Source organism: Adiantum capillus-veneris, chromosome 23 (genome assembly GCF_014529385.1).
Source record: "Adiantum capillus-veneris isolate H3 chromosome 23, ASM1452938v2, whole genome shotgun sequence".
Lineage (NCBI taxonomy): Eukaryota > Viridiplantae > Streptophyta > Polypodiopsida > Polypodiales > Pteridaceae > Adiantum > Adiantum capillus-veneris.
The window spans coordinates 67,062,611-67,085,277 of NC_140953.1; the positions used below are offsets into that span (position 1 = coordinate 67,062,611).

The following is a 22,667-nucleotide window of genomic DNA, read 5'->3' on the forward strand; positions in this document are numbered from 1 at the left end:
GCGCGTTTGCCAAGGCAAGAGCCTTCTGAACAGGAACCGGATTAGCTAATTGCTAATCCCCCACAGGTACGCACAGTTCCATTGCGAAAGATTGCGAGTTTGGAGAGTTTTCTCGCGTGAAAACTCGTCCGATTCACAGGGGAACTTTCCTATTGCGTGCGGGAGCCCTTGGGACACGCTTAGGCGTGTTCGCTCCGCTAAAAACGATCTGAAACAGCGAATTACAGCCTGCTGTGTTTTTCTGCAGGTTTAGGGTTTCGCACCTAAACTGCAAGGGAACACCGGAGGAGCCTCTTGAGAGCCTTGGGATGCGTGTACAGGCTTTTGGGCACCCGGCAGTGAAAAGCAGGGAATTACAGCCCGCTGAATTTCTATGACAGGTCACCAGAAAGCTTCCAGATAGCAAGGGAATCCGTCCTAGACAGGTGTTTTTGACCTACAGGGGTTTTTGCGCTATTATGCTACCAAAAGCAGGTCGAAAACCTGTGTTTTCAGCCCTCGCCAGGTTTGGACAGCTTTGTGAAAGCTTGTGCGAAGTGGTCGGATCGTCTACCTTAATTTGAATAAACAAATACTGAAAGGGGCGCCAGTCTTTGGGGCCTACAAGGTGTCGGTCTCGTGTGCGCAGTGACATTCTAGTCGCTGGACGCAACTGTGTTCTCTTCCCTTCTCAGTGCTCTGTATAAAGTTAACAGGTAATTGAAATAGTACCGCCCTCTACGTTGTACATGCCGGTTATACTATGTGAGCCTCTGTCACAAACGGGAGCGCATAACAATATAAAATACATTCGGATAAATAGGATTTATCATTTATTACTGAAGCCAGAGGATATAGAGAGAAATAAATAGAGAGAGAGATAGAGAGTGAGAAGATCGACACAGTACTGCGGACTAGAAGATGGGCTGGTCCCCCCCCGTGATAGTATCTTTATTACTGAGGAGAAGTCTATACAAGCACTTGAACCGAACGTATTACCACGTTCGTTCTAGAATAAGACTTGATGGTTCTCGGAAGCCTCAGCTTCCGATCCCTAGGGCAAAACCCTATTCCAAGGAGCTTCCGTTCCTTATTCCAATTCCTCGAGAATCAAGGTTCTCGCCTCTGGATCTCACCTTCCAGACTCGGGGCATGGCATTCCTGCAACTCTTTTCCAATTCTCTTTCCAGAGTCCTCTTCCCGCAGAACAACTCTGCTTTCCCGGACACGAAGTCCTTACTTGGGAATCCCAACTTCCGGATCACAACTTGAGAGACTACCTCTCTCCGATCTGTGGAGCTACTTCCCAAACTCGGGTACGAAACCCTTGGGCTGATCTGGCTCTAGTTCCTCAGAGCGCTTTTCTCTTGCAGAGGCTCATACCTTCCTCTGCTCCTACTCCCTCACTAAGAGGAAGTACACCTGCAAACAAATACTCAGAGTTCATAACATGAAAATCGTTACCTTCAAAGTCTCGACGCTCGAAACGCAACTCCGTTCTCGAAAAGCAATTCCCCGGAAGAGATCTCTCCATAGAAAATCCTCTCTGCCAATCCTACACACAAAAGAGGTGTGTTCTCCAGTTCCTTCTCGTAAATCAGCCCCGCCTACGACGTTTATGGGCTGAAAACAGAGAAAAACAGCAACTTGTCGCGATGGAAACACGCTTCGTAGGCACTTCTTCGCGGAACTCGCGCACTGGGTCTTGGCGACATCTAGTACACTTGGGGCAGCCATGGGCATCACCGGCAACGTCTTCTTTACGGCTGAAATCTGCAGCAGCATCTCCTCCTTGCAAAGATTGGTCCTCCTCTTTGAGTAAGGGCATGTGATGCTTTTATAGCTCCTAGCCACGCGCACAAATAGAGATTGCGGCCGTTTTTTTTTTTTTCCAATTTTTTTTTTTCGTTTTTTTTTTCGATGCTCTGCCAAAAAAAGAGAGGGAGGAAACGATGGCTGATCTGTTGCCTTATTTATCAGATGGCTGCCCAGTTATTAAGTGGGCGATCAGTCACCTTTAAAAATGGTTTGAATCTGTCCAAAAACTCAATAAAACGTTATAAGTTAAAAACAATGCTTTCACAGCACTTCCCAGGCGTCCCTAGATGCAATCACATGCACAGTTGCAATGCCGACATAGACTTCCTCACGTGTAAATGCTACCTGATCTGCTCATGGAGAAACATATACCGCAACCAGAAGTTGCTACTGTAATGGTAAAAGCACATAGCGTACTCAATGATCACCATCAGAAAACCTCTTCTCCGTAGAGAAACTCAAATTCCTTCTACCAAACACATCTCAAATAGAGATTCTCGTGTTGGAATATCCTTGCGCGCAAAAAGGCGCCCAAGAGTATAACAAACTCTCATCCAGTTCCTTGGCATAGTTCTGCATCTTCGTGTGTTATCCATGTACTCAAAAGTGTACATAATTCTTACGCTGTGTTAGAGTTTCAATGAACCTGGGGAATTACCTTCCCTTCGTAAGATCCTTAGAGCGAAGACTCTCAACCTGACGATCTCTTGGCTCAATCTTAGAGCAAAACCCGCTCATCAAATAATCTAGGATTTCAATCCTTGGATTCCTCGAGCACGGGCCGTAGTTGTCACTTGTTCCTTCCCTCGTAAAGAGTGTTCATTCACTTGTGCGAAAAGCACTACCATGTCTTCCCTGACCGGGTAGGGGGTGTGGGCTTAAAGAGTATTCAAGCTTGATGAAAGCTTTTCTTTGCTGGAAAGCTCAGAATGGTTCCTTCTAATTTTCCTACCCGCAGTAGCAGGTAATCTATTCAGGAATTATCGGATACCAAATCAATAGTTGATCTTCCGGCTAGTTAAGCAAACCAATTCATTTTAGAAAACAATGTTTCAGTTTGATCCTGCTCTCATAAACACTCGAGAGTGGTAGTCCCGGTTAGACATAACCATATCTTGTGCAAAAGAGCAAACAAGCACAATGCACTTTATGATTTCCTCAAAGATGTAACTTTGATTGAAAACCTGCCCTCTCACTTAAAGTTCAAGGGTCTTCTATTCAAGAACTCAAGAGTTAGATTGAATTCCCTTACTCCAAACTTTCTGTGTTCAATGATTCCCGTCCCACTACGGGGATTGGATTCTATGTACACTAAGGTGTACACTTTCAGCTTTTATTGCTGACTCTACCATCTGTTGCAAAGAATTTTGTAGATGCGTCTACAAAATTCGGGCAAAAGTCCTTTGTTGAATTTCTTCATCTTTCCTTCCTCAGAGAGGATCGAGAGTGGAGCTACCTTGGCAAGAGTGAACCACTACTTGCTTTGACTCACTAGTGTTCCTATTGGGTAAACCCATCCCAATCTTCTTGGATGCCTTCCTCAAAGTGTAGAGGAAAAAAATTTGTCGAAAAATTCAGCCTTGAATTGAATCCAAGTCTTGTTGTAAGTTCCTTGCAGAGCTTTGGTATACCACCAAGTACTTGCAATCCCCTTGAGGTGTTTAATCACATGCCTCATCTTCGACGCTTTTTCAGAAATTGCCGTTTGCAAAGGCAACTTCAAACTTGTCGAATCAAAGCGGTAGCTTTCGGGGCATCTTCCCTTCTGTCAAAAGTATCAAACTTGACTGGAAGTGTTCCTAGGTCTAGAGACCTTCTTCATATCCTTCCCGGAATGACGGGATTTCATGGCTATAGTTCTGGATTGACGTTCATGGATATTTTCTGGATTTTGAAGAATCTCGAGCATTCCGCTCCTTGGATTCTCTAGGTTCTTGAGCATCATGCTCTTGTCGCCTTTTCAGAGAATCCCAAGCCTTGTGTCGACTTCTTGCAGAGAGAAAAAAATTTCCAACTCTGCGAGCTTGTCCTTGCAGGACTTAGGGTTCCGCCTGCTTACTTCTCTCTTGTCTTGTCATGGCTTCTTCCCGTATCTTCCTAGAGTCGTCCTCCTTTACAGAGAAAGAGAGGAGACCATGCTCTGATACCACTGTCACAAACGGGAGCGCATAACAATATAAAATACATTCGATAAATAGGATTTATCACTTATTACTGAAGCCAGAGGATATAGAGAGAAATAAATAGAGAGAGAGATAGAGAGTGAGAAGATCGACACAGTACTGCGGACCAGAAGATGGGCTGGTCCCCCGCGTAATAGTATCTTTATTATTGAGAAGAAGTCTATACAAGCTATAACCGGCCCGTACAACGTAGAGGGCGGTACTATTTCAATTACCTGTTAACTTTACACAGAGCACTGAGAAGGGAAGAGAACACAGTTGCGTCCAGCGACTAGAATGTCACTGCGCACACGAGACCGACACCCTGTAGGCCCCCAAGATTGGCGCCCCTTTTGGTATTTCTTTATTCAAATTAAGGTAGATAATATGACCACTTAGCACAAGCTTTCACAAACCTGTCCAAACCTGGCGAGGGCTGAAAACACAGGTTTTCGATTGGATTTCGACAGCATAACGGCGCAAAAACCCCTGTAGGTCAAAAACACCTGTCTAGGACGGATTCCCTCGATATCTGGAAGCTTTCTGGTGAGCTGTCACAGAAATTCAGGGGGCTGTAATTCTCTGTTTTTCAGTGCCGGGAGCCCAAAAGCCTGTACACGCATCACAAGGCTCTCACAAGGCTCCCCCGATGTTCCCTTGCAGTTTAGGTACGAAACCCTAAACCTGCAGAAAAACACAGCAGGCTGTAATTCCCTGTTTTGGATCGTTTTTAGCGGAGCGAACACGCCTACGCGTGTCCCAAGGGCTCCCGCACGCAATGGGACAGTTCCCCTGTGAATTGGACGAGTTTTCACGCGAGAAAACTCTCCAAACTCGCAATCTTTCGTGATGGAACTGTGCGTACCTGTGGGGGATTAGCAATTAGCTAATCCGGTTCCTGTTCAGAAGGCTCTTGCCTTGGCAAACGCGCATAAACCCCCAGAACTGTACATAGGTCAAATGAGAAGCCCACTAGTGGGGCATAACATACTGTACGTAGGGGAGAAAGAGACGAGTATGTAGCGTGCAGGGCATCACTCCCGTCACCATACGGTGCATAGAGGGCAAGGTAAGCATTCCATAGCTTCTGTACTTGCTACAATCCACCTGAGGCTGAAAATGGCGCCCCCTTTGTTGATATGCAGCTCGTTTTTGCCTCCCAGAGTGGCAGAATCGCTCACAGGCTGACACGTCGCCCAATTTCCGAGTTTGGGCTTTCCCTGCTAAAAATATCTCAACTGGTGCGTCAGTTGACTTGGCAGCAGAGCAATAAAATGTTCCCCTTGTCATTCTAGAGCTAATGACGCGAACTCATTTTCCGGTCAAAAATAGCAGTTCCCTAAATTTTAGGAGATGCTTCCATGGCGTCCCTATCGGTCTCTTGACCATCATTGAAGACTACCATTTGACCAACATCTACAATGTGGGTTAATTTATTGGCCCCTTTCAACCTATAAAGTTGCAGTGACTTGACGAGTGGCCCAAATTCCAGTTTGGCGCACACGAGCTTTCATACTCATCAGAATTCAGTGCTAACTGGCCCGGGCAGTCCTTGTCTGACCGACCTAGATCCCCGATGTGAGAAACCCATTTGGCTGCAGCTGTTTCACACTGGCCATGCAATGTCCACTTGCACCTTTTCAAGGGTTTTGGGACAAACAAGTAAAAATAAAATAAATATATCTAATACTTATTTACGGAAGGCAACAGGAAAAATACACCTCTTGGTGACACACCCCACCCTTGAAATACTGCAAGCGACCTCGCTTGCATGCCAATAATACATGCAGATATCTCCTGATATCACATATATTCTATGATGGGAATCCAAGATATACATGCTTCCGGAAATGTAGCGTTGGACGATTAAACAATCCCACCAACCTGGCTACGACACATATATCAAGCATAGAAGTCTTCTAGTGTACTGTTCAGCACAAACTTCTCTAGCTAAATTCTGTATGGAAAGAGTAGATACAATTGCTTAACTACTCTCTTGAGCATCATGAACCATGCTCTTGCCTTGCTCCAAAAAGGCTACATCAAGTCACTGTGGGTTCCATTTGAAAGGCTTCAAGATACAATTGCAATAGCTGAGGTGAATCAAGCAATTCAGACTCTTCCATCCATTTGGCATCTAATGATGGATAGTTCTTGAACTTCACCAAATAGCGTCTTGCAACTTTTCCTCTAACCTTTCTTTCTTTATGTGCCAATATCTGTTCAGGAACAAGGATTTCATCCAATTCTTCCACTTCGGGTTGTTCCTCATCAAGCACATTCTCTGGCACATCACCAACAAAGGGCCTTAGAAGGCTGACATGAAAAGCATTATGTATTTTCCAGCCTTCTGGTAGCTTTAACCTGTAAGCTACATCGCTGATCTTTTCTGAAATCTGAAAAGGACCATAATATCGCATACTGAGCTTAGGAAACAAGCGTTCCTTGCCTTTCCTTTTCCTTAACCTGGCCTTTTCAAAGCACAAAAGTACCCAATCACCAAGTGAAAATACAAGTTCACGACGGTGACGATCAGCAGCTTTCTTTTGCTTAGCCTGAGTCTTCTCAAGAGCAATCTTTATCTTCCTGTATGTTTCATCCATATCTTGCACATACTTGTCTGCCTCAAATATCTTGTCCTTAGTCTGCAAAATGGGTGGGACTTTCTTTCCTCCTTCCACTATCTCAAATGGTGCCTTACCTGTTGATGTATGCACAGTGTTATTGTAAGCATATTCAACCAATGGGAGATGGTGTTCCCAAGTTGCCTTGTGCTCTGAGACATAACATTTGAGTAGGTCCAAGACAATAGAATTTGCCTCTTCTGACTGTCCATCAGTTTGTGGATGAAACGAAGAAGAGAACTTGAGCGTAGTGCCCATGTTCTCAAACAATGCCTTCCAGAAAAGACTCGTCATATGTGGATCCCTGTCATTGACAATTGACTGAGGCATCCCATGATATTTAAAGATATTGCTCATGAATATGTTGACCATGTGTTCTAGCTTTATCTTCTTCCTAACAGGAATGAAATGGGCCTGCTTACTGAACCTACAAATGATAGTCCAAATCCCATCATTTCCTGTTTGCGTCCTTGGAAGATCAAGGATAAAGTCCATTGCTATACTTTCCCATGGCCTATCAAGGATCGGCAATGGCTGCAACAATCCCGGTTGCTTTTGTCTGTCAAATTTGACTTTTTGGCATACTAAGCATGATCTTACAAATGTGTCATCTTAACGCAAAGCTGGCCAATAGAAGAATGCCTCAACCGCTTTCACTGTCGCATCAATTCCACGATGCCCAGCATAAGGTGGAGCATGACTTTCCATCAAAATCTTTGGCCGTAATTGTTTAGTAATGCATAACTTTCCATGCATCATGAGAAAGTCATTCTTAAGCATATAGTGCTCATGATGTTGCCCATCAACAAGCTGGTCATAGATCCTTGCAAAATCTGAATCTTCAGCATATTGTGTCTTCATTTCGTCTAGTTCACAATGGTACGGAACTGACACTGCTGAAATTTGGGGCTTTCGTGACAACGCATCGGCCACCACGTTCTTTTTCCCTTGCACATGCACAATCTGAAAATGGAACATTGACAAGATGTTTGCCCATCGCATGTGCTTCTCAGACAATTTCGTCTGTGTAAGAAAATATCGCAAGGTTTGATGATCCGTTTGGACAACAAAATCAGCCCCTAGCAAATAGTGTTTCCAACTAGTGAGAGCATGAATTACTACCAGCAATTCTTTCTCATAGACTTGCAAGTTCCTTTCAGTCTTCAAAAGAATTCTGCTCTCATATGTGACTACTCGGCCATTCTGCATTAAAACTGCACCGAGACTATGGCCACACGCATCACATTGAACCACAAAAGGTTTTGAAAGATTTGGCAAAATAATTACCGGATCTGAAGTCAGCTTCTCTTTCAAGTGTTTGAACGCTAAAATTTCCTTGGCTGTCCACTTGAAGGTAACTCCTTTTCCTTGCAGTGCATGGAGTGGAGAAGCAATCTCAGCAAAATTTCGGATGAACCTCCTGTAATAGGAACATAAGCCTAGAAAGCTTCGAATGTCATGTACGGACTTCAAGTCTGTCCATGACCTAATTGCTTCCACTTTAGCGGGATCCATGCGTACCCCATCCTTTGAAACAATGTGCCCAAGGAAGTGAATTTCTTGCAAAAAGAACTCACTTTTCTTCGCATTGATGAGTAGCCTATTCTTGCGTAGCTCATTGAAAACTGCGGTCAAGTGATCCCTATGCTCCTCTTCAGACTTTGAGTAGACAATCATGTCATCAAAGAAGGTACCCACGAAGTTTCTATGTGGTCTAAAAATTCTGTCCATCATTCTACTAAATGTGGCAGGAGCATTTGTGAGACCAAATGGCATGACAAGAAACTCATAGAGACCAAATGTTGTCTTGAACGCAGTCTTATGGACATCTTCTGGTCTAATGCGTATCTGATGATACCCGCTCTTTAGGTCTATTCTTGTAAACAATGACGCTCGCTCAAGCCGATCCAGAATGTCATCTATCCTCGGTATGGGGAACCTGTTCTTGATAGTATTCTTATTCAAGGCGCGATAGTCAATGCACATGCGCCATGAACCATCCTTCTTCTGCACTAAGAGTACAGGCGAAAAAAAAGGGGATGAACTGGGCTGAATCAGCCCCTTCTCTAAAAGCTCGTTGACCGGACCCATAATCTCTTTCTGCTGGGCTGCACTAACCCTGTATGGTGGTTTATTCGGTGGACTAGAACCTGGCACAAGATCTATAGTATGATCCTCAGGTCTCTCAGGAGGTAACTCCCCTGGCAAAGAGTCCGAAAAACAATCACTGAAACCACTCAAAAAAGTTGACTTGTCTTTATCTAAGGTAGACAAATTAGATACAACTTGAGGTACTTCTTTTGCAAAGATCAAGTACGCAGAAAGATGATTCTTTATTACAGATGAAATAGCAGAAGCAGAAACAACTGGAACAGACTCGCCTTTAAGCTTTACATCAAGGACATGAGTCTTTCCTCTATGTACAAGGGTAATCTTTTTGTTGTAAGTATCCACCATAGCATGCAACCTGTAACACCATGGGATACCCAGTAACACATCACAGCCCTCAAGTGGCATAATATGAAATTCTTCCGCATCCACATAGCTCTGAATGTGCAAACGAAGCTTTCCGAGAATGGGAGTAACAGGCTCTGAATGTCCTGGGCATGCCAAACCTGCTTCGCCTGTCATACCCATCTCCTCTGCACGAATGCCCAACTTTGATGCCAATTCTGGTGATATGAAATTTGCACGGGCTCCTGGATCAAAGAAAACCAGCACTCTCTGGTCTCTAACTTTGCCCCAAGGTCTGCACAGCTCCGTGGCATCTGTGTTTGGCTGATCTCCAACCAAATCTGGAACAAGTCCTGCACTCGGCTTTGGCTTCTTCCCTTTATGGTCTGACTTGTCATCCTTATCCTGTGACTTCTTCTGTGGGCATTCATTTGCAAAGTGTCCTTCCTGTTCACAAATGTAGCATTTCTTGGCCTCCCTAAGAGCTTTCCTTTCTTGAAAAGTTTTACCAGAAAAATGCCTTTTTTGTCCTTGTCCTCGTTCCGAAGAAGATTTAGACTGCTTCTTGGACGTATCAGCTTCTTGATTGGAGGGCTTCTTTGTAGGAGACTCAGAAGGCTTTGCTGCAACATTGCCCTTGGCTGAAAACTGTTTGCCCTGGGCCCCTTTCTTGTGGCTATTAAATCCATCGGAATCTCCCTTCGACAGATTGTTGGCCACTCTTGCATTCTCTATCAATTGAAACATATTCATGACAGTAGTCTTTGTGCAGTAGTCCCTGATTTTCTTGGGCAATCCGCAACCGTACTTCTCAATTTGTTCTGACAAAGGCACAAACCTGTAAGAGGTCAGTGCGGCCCAAAACTGTTTATTGTACTCTTCCAGATCCGCACACTGTTTAGCATTCAACTCGTGCCATTCCGTCATTACATCCACTTCAAAAGTGTTTGTCAACCATGCAGGCGCAAAAAGTTGTTTGAATTGGACCCACGTTGTTGGGGCTTGACCTTGGTTCAGCAATGCAGTCCACCATTGAAGCGCATTCCCCTTCAAGAAAGTGGCAGCCTTGCGTATCTTTGAAGATTCCGTGAAGTTGCCTCCAGCATAAGCTGCATTGAACTGCTGTATAAAGGTCAAAGCCTTTAATTGGTCCTCAGTTCCTCTGAAAGTTTCAAACTTCACTCCCTGCCCACCTTCCTTGTAATGCTTAGGATGACTCAAAGGAGCCACATTATCATAAACAGGTGCCTGTAGCAGTGGTGCTCCATGAGTGTTCATTCCAGCACTCGCATCAACTGTCGTGTTTTGTTGAAGAGTGACAGGAATCCCAAGAAAGAAGGGCTTGTCCAGCCTCCCCTTGTGTCTCTTTTCACTCATTGAGTCATATCTGCATTTTGTACGTATGGCTGCGAAAAACCAGCCATACCAAATTGTGTTCCAGGCACTCGAAACTGGCCATAGGCACCCTGAAAACCAGGTTGGACATCCATGTTCGCATACATAGGGTTACCCATGCCTGTTTGCATTGTCCCGAACACATTCCCTAGCATATAACCTGTGGAAGGTCCAGCCATAGCTTGAAACACTGAACCACCTCTAAAATCACCAAGATAAGTATTAGGTAATGGAAGGGTCTGACGCATAGCCTGTTCATTGCTCCCTTGACCATTCACAAACGGTACCTGTCCAGCTAAAGCAAGTTGCTTTGGATCATTGGACACCGCTAGTTCCTCAACCACATGGGCTTTCCCTCGAGCATCATGAGTCCTCTGCGCATTGGAAATCTCCTTTTCTTGCAACGGCCCAGTCATGCCCTGTGTAGGAGGGTGAAAACCCTGTGTCGGAGCCTATAAGAATTCCTGCATCCTTGGGTTGCTAGCCAACTGCTGAAACATGTCTATGCAACAACGCAGTTGAGTTCTAAACAACCTGTCCTCTTCTTGAAGAGTTGAATGAATTTTCTCTGTGCCATGTGAGGAAGATCCCTCTTCAGGTACTTGGTCTCTCTTGTCTGCCATATCGACAAGCTCTGTGTTGCTTTCACCCACAACAATCCACGCTGCACTTTTTGAAGAAAAAGTGACTATCCCGTCGATGGAACCATATAACCGGCCCGTACAACCTAGAGGGCGGTACTATTTCAATTACCTGTTAACTTTACAGAGAGCACTGAGAAGGGAAGAGAACACAGTTGCGTCCAGCGACTAGAATGTCACTGCGCACACGAGACCGACACCCTGGCCATGTGAGGAAGATCCCTCTTCAGGTACTTGGTCTCTCTTGTCTGCCATATCGACAAGCTCTGTGTTGCTTTCACCCACAACAATCCACGCTGCACTTTTTGAAGAAAAAGTGACTATCCCGTCGATGGAACCATATAACCGGCCCGTACAACCTAGAGGGCCGTACTATTTCAATTACCTGTTAACTTTACACAGAGCACTGAGAAGGGAAGAGAACACAGTTGCGTCCAGCGACTAGAATGTCATTGCGCACACGAGACCGACACCCTGTAGGCCCAAAGATTGGCGCCCCTTTCGGTATTTCTTTATTCAAATTAAGGTAGATGATCCGACCACTTAGCACAAGCTTTCACAAAGCTGTCCAAACCTGGCGAGGGCTGAAAACGCAGGTTTTCGACCGGATTTCGATAGCATAACGGCGCAAAAACCCCTGTAGGTCAAAAACACCTGTCTAGGACGGATTCCCTCGATATCTGGAAGCTTTCTGGTGAGCTGTCACAGAAATTCAGCGGGCTGTAATTCTCTGTTTTTCACCGCCGGGAGCCCAAAAGCCTGTACACGCATCCCAAGGCTCTCACGAGGCTCCCCCAATGTTCCCTTGCAGTTTAGGTACAAAACCCTAAACTTGCAGAAAAACACAGCAGGCTGTAATTCCCTGTTTTGGATCGTTTTTAGCGGAGCGAACATGCCTACGCGTGTCTCAAGGGCTCCTGCACGCAATGGGACAGTTCCCCTGTGAATTGGACGAGTTTTTACACGAGAAAACTCTCCAAACTCGCAATCTTTCGTGATGGAACTGTGCGTACCTGTGGGGGATTAGCAATTAGCTAATCCGGTTCCTGTTCAGAAGGCTCTTGCCTTGGCAAACGCGCATAAACCCCCAGAACTGTACATAGGTCAAATGAGAAGCCCACTAGTGGGGCATAACATACTGTACGTAGGGGAGAAAGAGACGAGTATGTAGCGTGCAGGGCATCACTCCCGTCACCATACGGTGCATAGAGGGCAAGGTAAGCATTCCATAGCTTCTGTACTTGCTACAATCCACCTGAGGCTGAAAATGGCGCCCCCTTTGTTGATATGCAACTCGTTTTTGCCTCCCAGAGTGGCAGAATCGCTCACAGGCTGACACGTCGCCCAGTTTCCGAGTTTGGGCTTTCCCTGCTAAAAATATCTCAACTGGTGCGTCAGTTGACTTGGCAGCAGAGCAATAAAATGTTCCCCTTGTCATTCTAGAGCTAATGACGCGAACACATTTTCCGGTCAAAAATAGCAGTTCCCTAAATTTTAGGAGATGCTTCCATGGCGTCCCTATCGGTCTCCTGACCATCATTGAAGACTACCATTTGACCAACATCTACAATGTGGGTTAATTTACTGGCCCCTTTCAACCTATAAAGTTGCAGTGACTTGACGAGTGGCCCAAATTCCAGTTTGGCGCACACGAGCTTTCATACGCATCAGAATTCAGTGCTAACTGGCTCGGGCAGTCCCTATCTGACCTACCTAGATCCCCGATGTGAGAAACCCATTTGGCTGCAGTCGTTTCACACTGGCCATGCAATGTCCACTTGCACCTTTTTAAGGGTTTTGGGACAAAACAAGTAAAAATAAAATAAATATATCTAATACTTATTTACGGAAGGCAACAGGAAAAATACACCTCCTGGTGACACAAGCACTTGAACCGAACATATTACCACGTTCGTCGTTCTAGAATAAGACTTGATGGTTCCCGGAAGCCTCAACTTCCGATTCCTAAGGCAAAACCCTATTCCAAGGAACTTCCGTTCCATATTCCAATTCCTCGAGAATCAAGGTTCTCGCCTCTGGATCTCACCTTCCAGACTCAGGGCATGGCATCCCTGCAACTCTTTTCCAATTCTCTTTCCAGTCCTCTTCCCGCAGAACAACTCTGCTTTCCCGGACACAAAGTCCTTACTTGGGAATCCCAACTTCCGGATCACAACTTGAGAGACTACCTCTCTCCGATCCGTGGATCTACTTCCCAAACTCGGGTACGAAACCCTTGGGCTGATCTGGCTCTAGTTCCTCAGAGCGCTTTTCTGTTGCAGAGGCTCATACCTTCCTCTCCTCCTACTCCCTCACTAAGAGGAAGTACACCTGCAAACAAATACAGAGTTCATAACATGAAAATCGTTACCTTCAAAGTCTCGACGCTCGAAACGCAACTCCGTTCTCGAAAAGCAATTCCCCGGAAGAGATCTCTCCATAGAAAATCCTCTCTTCCAATCCTACACACAAAAGAGGTGTGTTCTCGGGTTCCTTCTCGTAAATCAGCCCTATCTACGACGTTTATGGGCTGAAAACAGAGAAAAACAGCAACTTGTCGCGATGGAAACACGCTTCGTAGGCACTTCTTCGCGAGGGAACTCGCGCACTGGGTCTTGGCGACATTTGGTACACTTGGGGCAGCCATGGGCATCACCGGCAACGTCTTCTTTACGGCTGAAATCTGCAGCAGCATCTCCTCCTTGCAAAGATTGGTCCTCTTTGAGTAAGGGCATGTGATGCTTTTATAGCTCCTAGCCACGCGCACAAATAGAGATCGCGGCCGTTTTTTTTTTTTTTTTTTCAATTTTTTTTTTGTTTTTTTTTTCCGATGCTCTGCCAGAAAAAGAGAGAGAGGAAACGATGGCTGATCTGTTGCCGTATTTATCAGATGGCTGCCCAATTATTAAGTGGGCGATCAGTCACCTTTAAAAATGGTTTGAATCTGTCCAAAAACTCAATAAAACCTTATAAGTTAAAAACAATGCTTTCACAGCACTTCCCAGGCGTCCCTGGATGCAATCACATGCACAGTTGCAATGCCGACATAGACTTCCTCGCGGGAAAGCATCTGCTTTCCCGAAAAGCAATCCCGCTTTCTCAGAAAGCATCTGTTTTTCCTCAAAGTTTTCTATGAACCCATCTTCATTCAAGTGCTTGCTTTTTCCTTGTGCACAATTCTAACACAGCTCGGAATTTCCTCACGACTATGGATATTCCCTTTCCGATGCACCCAACATCCACCTTGTGACGCATCAGGAATACCCATCACCTAGTCCTTTCCTACCGAACTTACGGTACAATCTCCTTCACGATGCTCTATGTCACCCATCCTATGACGCATTAGAGATGTCCGTTCCCGGATGGTCGGATACTTCTTCCCGATGCTCCCTGTCACCCATCCGATGTGACGCATCAGAAGTACCCGTTCCTGGTGGCCTTACAGATATTCCCTTTCACAGTGCTCCCGTCATTACTCTGAATGACGCACTAGGAATATTCTGTACTCGGATGTCTCCAGTGAGAAAAACCCTCTCACTTAAAATTCCAATAATTCATTTAGAATTATTTTTCCTTGGTGTTCCAAGCGAGAAAACCCTCTCACTTATAAATCCAATAATTCATTTAGAATTATTTTTCTGTCAGATAAAGCCAATTTGGCAACAGCCTCTAGTAGGACGTGCATGCCCAGGCAGGTCATAGTTGCATACCCTTACTTGCACAGTTAGGTCACTTAAGCATATAGGCATACGAACAGTCACTTAAGTCATTTATTAATAAGTGACTTTGACATGGCATTTATTAAAAGTAAGCAAGGAAAATGGCTAAAATACCTATAAATGAAGCCACTTGGGCTAGAAAAGGCAGAAGGGCCAGAGGAAGAAGCAGTACCCGCGACAATACCCTCTTCTCAGCAGTACCCAGCAGCCATCAGCATTTTCAGCCAGCCTTGGTGTTTTCCCTCAGCCTCTCCCACCCGCGTTTTCAGCCCTAAACACCCTACGATAGCCCTTGCGGATCGGCAACATTTTCAGATCAGCTAGCAGGACCAATGTTTTCAGTTTTTCAGCCATCGCCGTCCTTGGTGATAGCAAATCATCCCACAGCCTTGTCATCGTCGTTGTCGTCATCGTCATGGTAGTACCAAGCATCTCCAGTAGTACCCATTAGCACCGCAGCACAAGTACTCCTCATTGTCGTCGTCATCTCGTCATCGCAGTACCCCAACATCTAGCACCCCTTGCATTTTGGCTTGGCTCCTGCTTAGCTTAGTGTAGACTCTAGAGATCATGAGGACCTCCGTGTCCTTAGCACCCAAGTATCTTCATTACCCAAAGTACCCCACAGCAACCAGTACCAAGTACCCGTAGTATCAAGCACCTAGTACCCTTCAACACTTCAACAATACTCAACATTAGTAGCATCAAGTACCCACTAGCAGCTCAGCATTTAGCATCATTGTATCAGCATTGTGCAAGTAATAAAGCAAGCACTTGCTCTGGCAACAGAGCAAGGGGGCCCTTGAGGGTGGCTGGGACCTGACATCCCGTCTCTGTGTGTGTGTGTGTGTGTGTGTGTGTGTGTGTGTGTGTGTGTGTGTGTGTGTAAGGTGCAGTGGAATGAATGTTTGCGCTTTGCTCAAGATGAGTGCTCCAAATTGTGCTCAAGGTTCCTTTCGTACTTATGGAAGGGAGAGCCTTCCGTTCTTAATGAGAGAATGCTATGATCACAAACAAAGTGAATGGACACTGTGCGTGCAAGTGTATGAGACTGAGAGATAGAGAGAGAAGAGAGATACGACACCAGAGACGTAAAACCCTCCTGCGAAGGCCCCACTCTTGTCGGCGAGAGTGGTCTACTTATGATTGCACAAACTGGTACAAATTGTATGCATGAGACTGATGCAAGTGTACGCTATGTTGACGACGACGATGGGGATGACGAGGCCGACACTAGGGCTGAAATCTGCAATCTTGTATTTGTTGTCCAAAAACGCTGTGGGCTGAAATCTACGGCTAGTCCAAAAACGCTGATTCTGGGGCTGTTTCTGTGGGTCTTTGACGCTGAAAATCTGCAGTTTTAGGGCTGAAAACTGAGGTTCTTAAAGGCTTAACACTGATGGTCCTTCCGGGCTGAATTTGCTACTCCTTAGGGGCTGAACTTACAGGTTCTTCATGGCTGAAAAATGCTGCATGCTGAGGTCATACCTGCTGAAAACGCTAATGGTTCTTGATGATCTGTCGCGGTAAATCTGCAAAACGCTGGGGCTGATCTGCAAATAAAAAACGCTAGGTCTGAAAATGGCTCTGCTGTCGTCGGATGCCTGCAACTGCAAAACACTAGGTCTCTTGTTGAGTCTTCTGTCTCCAGGGATCTGCAAAAGCAAAAACGCTAGCTGATCTGGTCCAAAAACGCTAGGTGGTTGCTATGGAGCAAAAACACTAGGGCTTGGGATTCTACTGAGAAGTTGCCTGTTGAGCTTGTGCTCCTGCTGCCTCTTCTGCCAATTAGTGCTAGTCTAGGTTTGTTTATATACAAACTTACTCAATTTGCCCTACCTACTTCCCAACAAAAATCACTTAAAAATAATAAGTGAAAATGTCAAAAATAGGGAAAATAGGCTAAATTTACTGGAAAATTCCCTGAAGGATTTTGATGGATTCTGATGGGAATGCTTATGATCATGCTGTGTGCAACCAGAGGATATGCATCTACACTAAGTGACTGGTCATGCACGGTCTGCGAACAGACTCACAAAAGTGCCAGATCACTTCCTATTCTAGACTGACTTGACTAAACTGAACCCTTGTCATGCTGTAGCTTGTCCACGGACACATAGGGTTGGACGTGTCACGTGACATCCCCTCCTTTTCAAAGTGAGGTACTGGTACTGAACTGTATGGCGTCGAGGGAGATTGCCAATGGCATCCGGAATCCTGGAAGGGACTCTTCGCCGGCCCACTCTGATGTGTGGGTCGCGCGGTACTTGAACTTCATAAAGGTCTGCAATGCTTGCTTCTTTGGGCGCACCGAAAGCGACACAAAGTCTTCTGTGGCTCCTTCAATGCTTCAACTTCGTCGAGAGTCATGCTTCTTTCTTCTTCAAGAATCTCCATGGCTGAAAATTCCTGAAACCACTTCCAACACAAAACCATGAACATACCTATTCCATGTAAAGTGATTGGAAAAAATCTCGTCTTCCTCAGATGAACAAATAGACGGAGTGCCAAACGGTTCACCACACACACGCAAACAATGAGATTGAATCTTGTGTTTCTGATCTAAATCGATCAACTGTGGCAAATCACAATGGAAATGCCCATGCTTGATGCCCATACTTTTATGTGCTCTTTCTACAACTGTGTCGTGCCAAGGAAGAGACATGGAATGTGACTTCCTTTAATGTATACTTTTCAACTTTTCATGAATAATCCGCATACTTTCGTGCTCATCCGTGAGTGAAATGTGCTCAACGTACAATATGTCATGCCTAGGAAAAGGGATCACATAAAGACGCTGACTAAAGTACAGGAAACGATCATGAATGAAACACTCGTACAATGCGTGCTGACTAATCATTCGAACACATAGTACTTCCTGTAAGGGTTCTTTGGACCTAGGCTCGCGAACCAAGATCGGTTCTTCCTGAGGGGGTTCTTTGGACCTTGATTCGAGAGCCAAAATCGATCCTTAGTGAATGATCGAATCTGCAACGAGATTAGCTTCGCTAGAAAAAGTATCAACTAACCCATCATCCTTGTAAACAATCACATCATCTTCATGCAAATCATCATGCTCGTGAGAAATCACATCTTGATCATCATGCAAATCATCATGCTTGTGAGAGATCACATCTTGATCATCATGCTCATTATTATCATCCAAATCATCATGCTTCTCATAATCATGCAAATCCTGTGTGTCATGCTTTGGAGAAGCAAGGCGTGAGAGAGTCTCCTCCTGAATCCTTTCAATCTTCGCCTGCACATAAGAAATCAGAGAGGAAGAATGAACAACGTTCTTGCGATCCAATTCTGTTTTTTCTTTCTACGTACTTGCGATCAAATTCTTTGGCCTCCAAGCGTAATTGCTCGCGCTCACGCTCCATGGCTGCCATTCTTGCTTCGTGCCACGTTGTCATCATGTCCATCATCGTCTTGCACCAAGCCTCCATAGGATCTGGTGCAACTCGTGGAGATGGGGAAGCGGGAGGGTTGGAAAAACCTCCTGGTGGGGAAAATTCTTCTTCGCCTCTCTCATGCTCATCATTTCCAAGCGAAGTATCCATTCCACTTCGAGTGATGACCATCCACTGAAGTCTTGGGTTCTTGTGGTCTTGGGTTCTTAAGTTCACGAGGAATTTGGGTTCTTGTGGGTCTTGAGTTCTTGGGTTCTTGAGGTTCTTCAAGTTCTTCTTTCGCTTGCAATTTGTGTTCGAGAAGGATCTTCTCTTCACCCGAGTTCTGCTCTTTTCCGCGGGCGCACCCCTTGGCAGCCTTGCGCTCACACCAAGGTTGCTTTTTCCCACCTCACGTTGATTGGCCGGCCGCTAAGTACACAGTCCGCTCTCAATGAGTGAAAAGAGGCACAAGGGGAGGCTGGACAAGCCCTTCTTTCCTGGGATTCCTGTCACTCTTCAAAAACACGATTAGGAATGGACACGCCCAAGCGAACTTGGGTTCGTGCGACCTCAACAAGCAAAAAAAAATTCTTGTGGTTCTTTCCTTGAGTGATACAAAAAGCTACCAAAGCTCTGATACCAATGTAAGGTGCAGCGGAATGAATGTTTGCGCTTTGCTCAAGATAAGTGCTTCGAACTGTGCTCAAGGTTCCTTTTCCTTCTTATGGAAGGGAGAGCCTTCCGTTCTTAATGAGAGAATGCCATGATCACAAACAAAGTGAATGGACACTGTGCGTGCAAGTGTATGAGACTGAGAGATAGAGAGAGAAGAGAGATACGACACCAGAGATGTTGTAAAACCCTCCTCGAAAGGCCCCACTCTCGTCGGCGAGAGTGGTCTACTTACGATTGCACAAACTCGTACAAACTGTATGTATGAGACTGATGCAAGTCTAGGCTATGTTGACGACGATGACGGGGATGACACTAGGGCTGAAATCTGCAATCTTGTATCTGCTGTCCAAAAACGCTATGGGCTGAAATCTGCGGCTAGTCCAAAAACGCTGATTCTCGGGTTGTTTCTGTGAGTCTTTGACGCTGAAAATCTGCAGGTTTAGGGCTGAAAGCTGATGTTCTTAAAGGCTGAAAACTGATGGTCCTTCCGGGCTGAATCTGCTACTCCTTAGGGGCTGAACTTGCAGGTTCTTCATGGCTGAAAAACGCTGCATGCTGAGGTCATACCTGCTGAAAACGCTAATGGTTCTTGATGATCCGTCGCGGTAAATATGCAAAACGCTGGGGCTGATCTGCAAATAAAAAACGCTAGGTCTGAAAATGGGTCTGCTGTCGTCGCTAGATGGCCTGCAACTGCAAAACGCTAGGTCTCTTGTTGAGTCTTTTGTCGCCAGGGATCTGCAAAAGCAAAAACACTGGCTGATCTGGTCCAAAAACGCTAGGTGGTTGCTGTGGAGCAAAAACGCTAGGGTTTGGGATTCTACTGAGAAGTTGCCTGTTGAGCTTGTGCTCCTGTTGCCTCTTCTGCCAATTAGTGCTAGTCTAGGTTTCCTTATTTACAAACTTACTCAATTTGCCCTACCTACTTCCCAACAAAAGTCACTTAAAAATAATAAGTGAAAAATGTCAAAATTAGGGAAAATAGGCTAAATGCACTGGAAAATTCCCTTGAAGGATTCTGATGGATTCTGATGGGAATGCTTACGATCATGCTGTGTGCAACCAAAGGATATGCATCTACACTAAGTGACTGGTCATGCACGGTCTGCGAATAGACTCACAAAAGTGCCAGATCACTTCCTATTCTAGACTGACTTGACTGAACTGAACCCTTGTCACGCTTTAGCTTGTCCACGGACACATAGGGTTGGATGTGTCACGTGACTCTCTCTCTCTCTCTCTCTCTCTCTCTCTCTCTCTCTCTCTCTGTGCGTCTCTCTCTCTCTTTCATTCTGTTCAATTCACTTCTTTCAATTGAAGTAAAGTAACCTTGTGTTTGTGCGGAGTATTAGATCCGAGCTAAATCCTTAAACACTTCCACTGCACCTGACATCTGCTATGTGTTCCTCCTCCTTTTGCAGCTCGTGTTTGACAAGATTGAGGTCAGCCTCTAATTTCTTCATTTCTTGTAGCAAGTAAGATTCTCATGCTGTTGGTTTTGTGACCGGTAGAGGGATGCGATCTGGTTGTGTTAAGACGTCGGCAAAAGACTTCCTTTGCTTCCTCGTCAAGTGTGGGTGTGTATGTAAAGGGGGGGGGGGGGGTTGGGGGGTGGGGTGTGTGTGTTAGGGAGCTTCCCACCAAAGGGGGGTCCCCTCCGTCAACCCCCTTGGGGGCTATTGCCTTACCCTAAACCCCTAGGGGCTTCTGAAACAGAGAACAAAAAGACACAGCTGGTGGGAGGGCAGTAGGCGTGCAAGGGAGCAGATGCGAGGGGGAGAGAGAGGGGGGCAGCAGGGATGCGAGGGAGCACGAGCAGAGAGAGAGAGAGAGAGAGAGAGAGAGAGAGAGAGAGAGAGAGAGAGAGAGAGAGAGAGACGCGGAGTGGATCTCTTGGCTACATGGACGCCTACAGACACACGTCATACGAACCATCCGACCATAGCCACCATCCGGCAGCTCCCCCATGCTGGGGCCAGTGTCCGAGGACGTAGACGTGCACCTGTCACAAACTGGTGACGTGGCTGCCCGGTACACACCCGCCCCGCTGAAATGCTGACGTTGCAGCACAATACGGATATTTTCGGGATTTGGGGCGTGTTCTGCGGGATTGATGACGTGGCAGCAACGTACGGAATTTTGCTGCTTTTTGGCTATGCAATGCAAGGCTGAAAATCTACGCAAATTATTGGGCAGCTTTTGGAAACAAGTTGCTGCATTTTTGGAATGCTTTTGGTTTTGAAGCTTTTGGGGCTCTGCTTTTGGCATCCCTTGTAAACCTTTACAAGTGTGGTTTAGCGCAAGGAGTGATGATTTGTCCATGCAACAAACGTAGAGCCATACAAGTAGTGTCGCCATTTCCTCAAGGCGTGAACTACAACGTAAAGCTCCTTCTTATACGCATCTCAACGTCAAAAAGTTTCTTACTTTCAAACGCAACAGGACGTCCATCCTGGTACAACACCGCACCAATGGCATAATCACTAGCATCCGTTTCAACCACAAACGGTTTGCTAGGATCCAAAATGTGAAATATTGGCGCAGTAGTCACCAAGTGCTTTAATGTCCGAAAGCTCTGGTCGAGACGCTCATTCCAGACAACAGGGGGGTTACCTTTACGGTGAGGACGCAAAGTCTTCGGCCCTTTCACCCCTCCTTTTATTGGCGCAGTAGTCACCAAGTGCTTTAATGTCCGAAAGCTCTCGTCGAGACGCTCATTCCAGACAACAGGGGGGTTACCTTTACGGTGAGGACGCGAAATCTTCGGCCCTTTCACACCTCCTTTTAGAAGTTGCGTAAGCGGAGCAGCAACTTTAGAGTAATCCTCGATAAATTTGCGAAAGAATCCTGTAAAGCCTAAAAAGGACTTTACTTGGTGCACATTCTTCAGAATGGGCCAATTTCACACTTTATCCAACTTTTTAGGGTCAACGCGAATTCCATCGCGAGTAATGATGTGACCCAAGTAGAGAAGCTCTTTCTTGAAGAATTCACAGTTAGAGGCCTTAGCATAAAGCTTCTCAGTTCTTAGTATCTCAAGAACAATGCGTATATGCGCTAGTGCTCAGACTTACTTCGGGTGTGGATCAAGATGTCATCGAGAAATACAACAACAAAGTTGCCTAAAAATGATCTCAACAGATCATTCATCATCTGCTGAAACGTAGCTAGAGCATTAGTCAAACCAAAAGGCAAGACCAAAACTCATAGTGACCATAACGTGTATGGAAACCCGTTTTGGGAACATCTTCCAGTTTGATCCGTATCTGGTGATAGCCTGATCGCAAGTCTATCTTTGTAAACTATAGCGCTTGTAAACTACAGCGCTCCATGGAGCCAATCTGTCAGATCGTCCATACGCAGGAGCGAATACGTTTTCTCGACAGTGAGCTTATTTAACCCCTTGTTATCCATGCAGAAGTGCATAGTGTTATCTTTCTTTCGAGAAAGTTACATTGGCGCTCCCCACGGGGACTTGCTTGGCCAAACAAAACCTTTGTCGAGATAATCTTTCAACTGCCGCTGAATCTCATCCTCCTCGATTTTACTAAATCGATAAGGTTGCTTTGAGAAGGGTTGATTATCAGCCACCAACTCAATGCCATGATCTATTCCTCTTGAAGGCGGCAAGCCAGGAGGTAGATCATCAGGAAAGACATCCTTGAAATTAGTCATGATTTCTCTGATAAGGTTGGATTCGTCGGAATTCCCAAGTTCAACAGAAGAACATGAAACATTTTTACGAAATTCAGTGACAGAAGTACCAAGCACTAATGAATCAAACCAAGCAGATGGTACA

General features: G+C 45.6%; 1 protein-coding gene and 1 pseudogene across 2 annotated transcripts in view; one reads left to right on the plus strand and one right to left on the minus strand.

Moving 5' to 3' along the window:
* The window catches only part of LOC147427906 (uncharacterized), a 30,505-nt pseudogene extending 7,962 nt beyond the window's left edge, over positions 1–22,543 (minus strand).
* The window catches only part of ZIP4 (Clathrin adaptor complexes medium subunit family protein), a 79,355-nt gene that overhangs the window by 48,303 nt on the left and 8,385 nt on the right, over positions 1–22,667 (plus strand). The gene's annotated exons all lie outside the window — the stretch shown is intronic.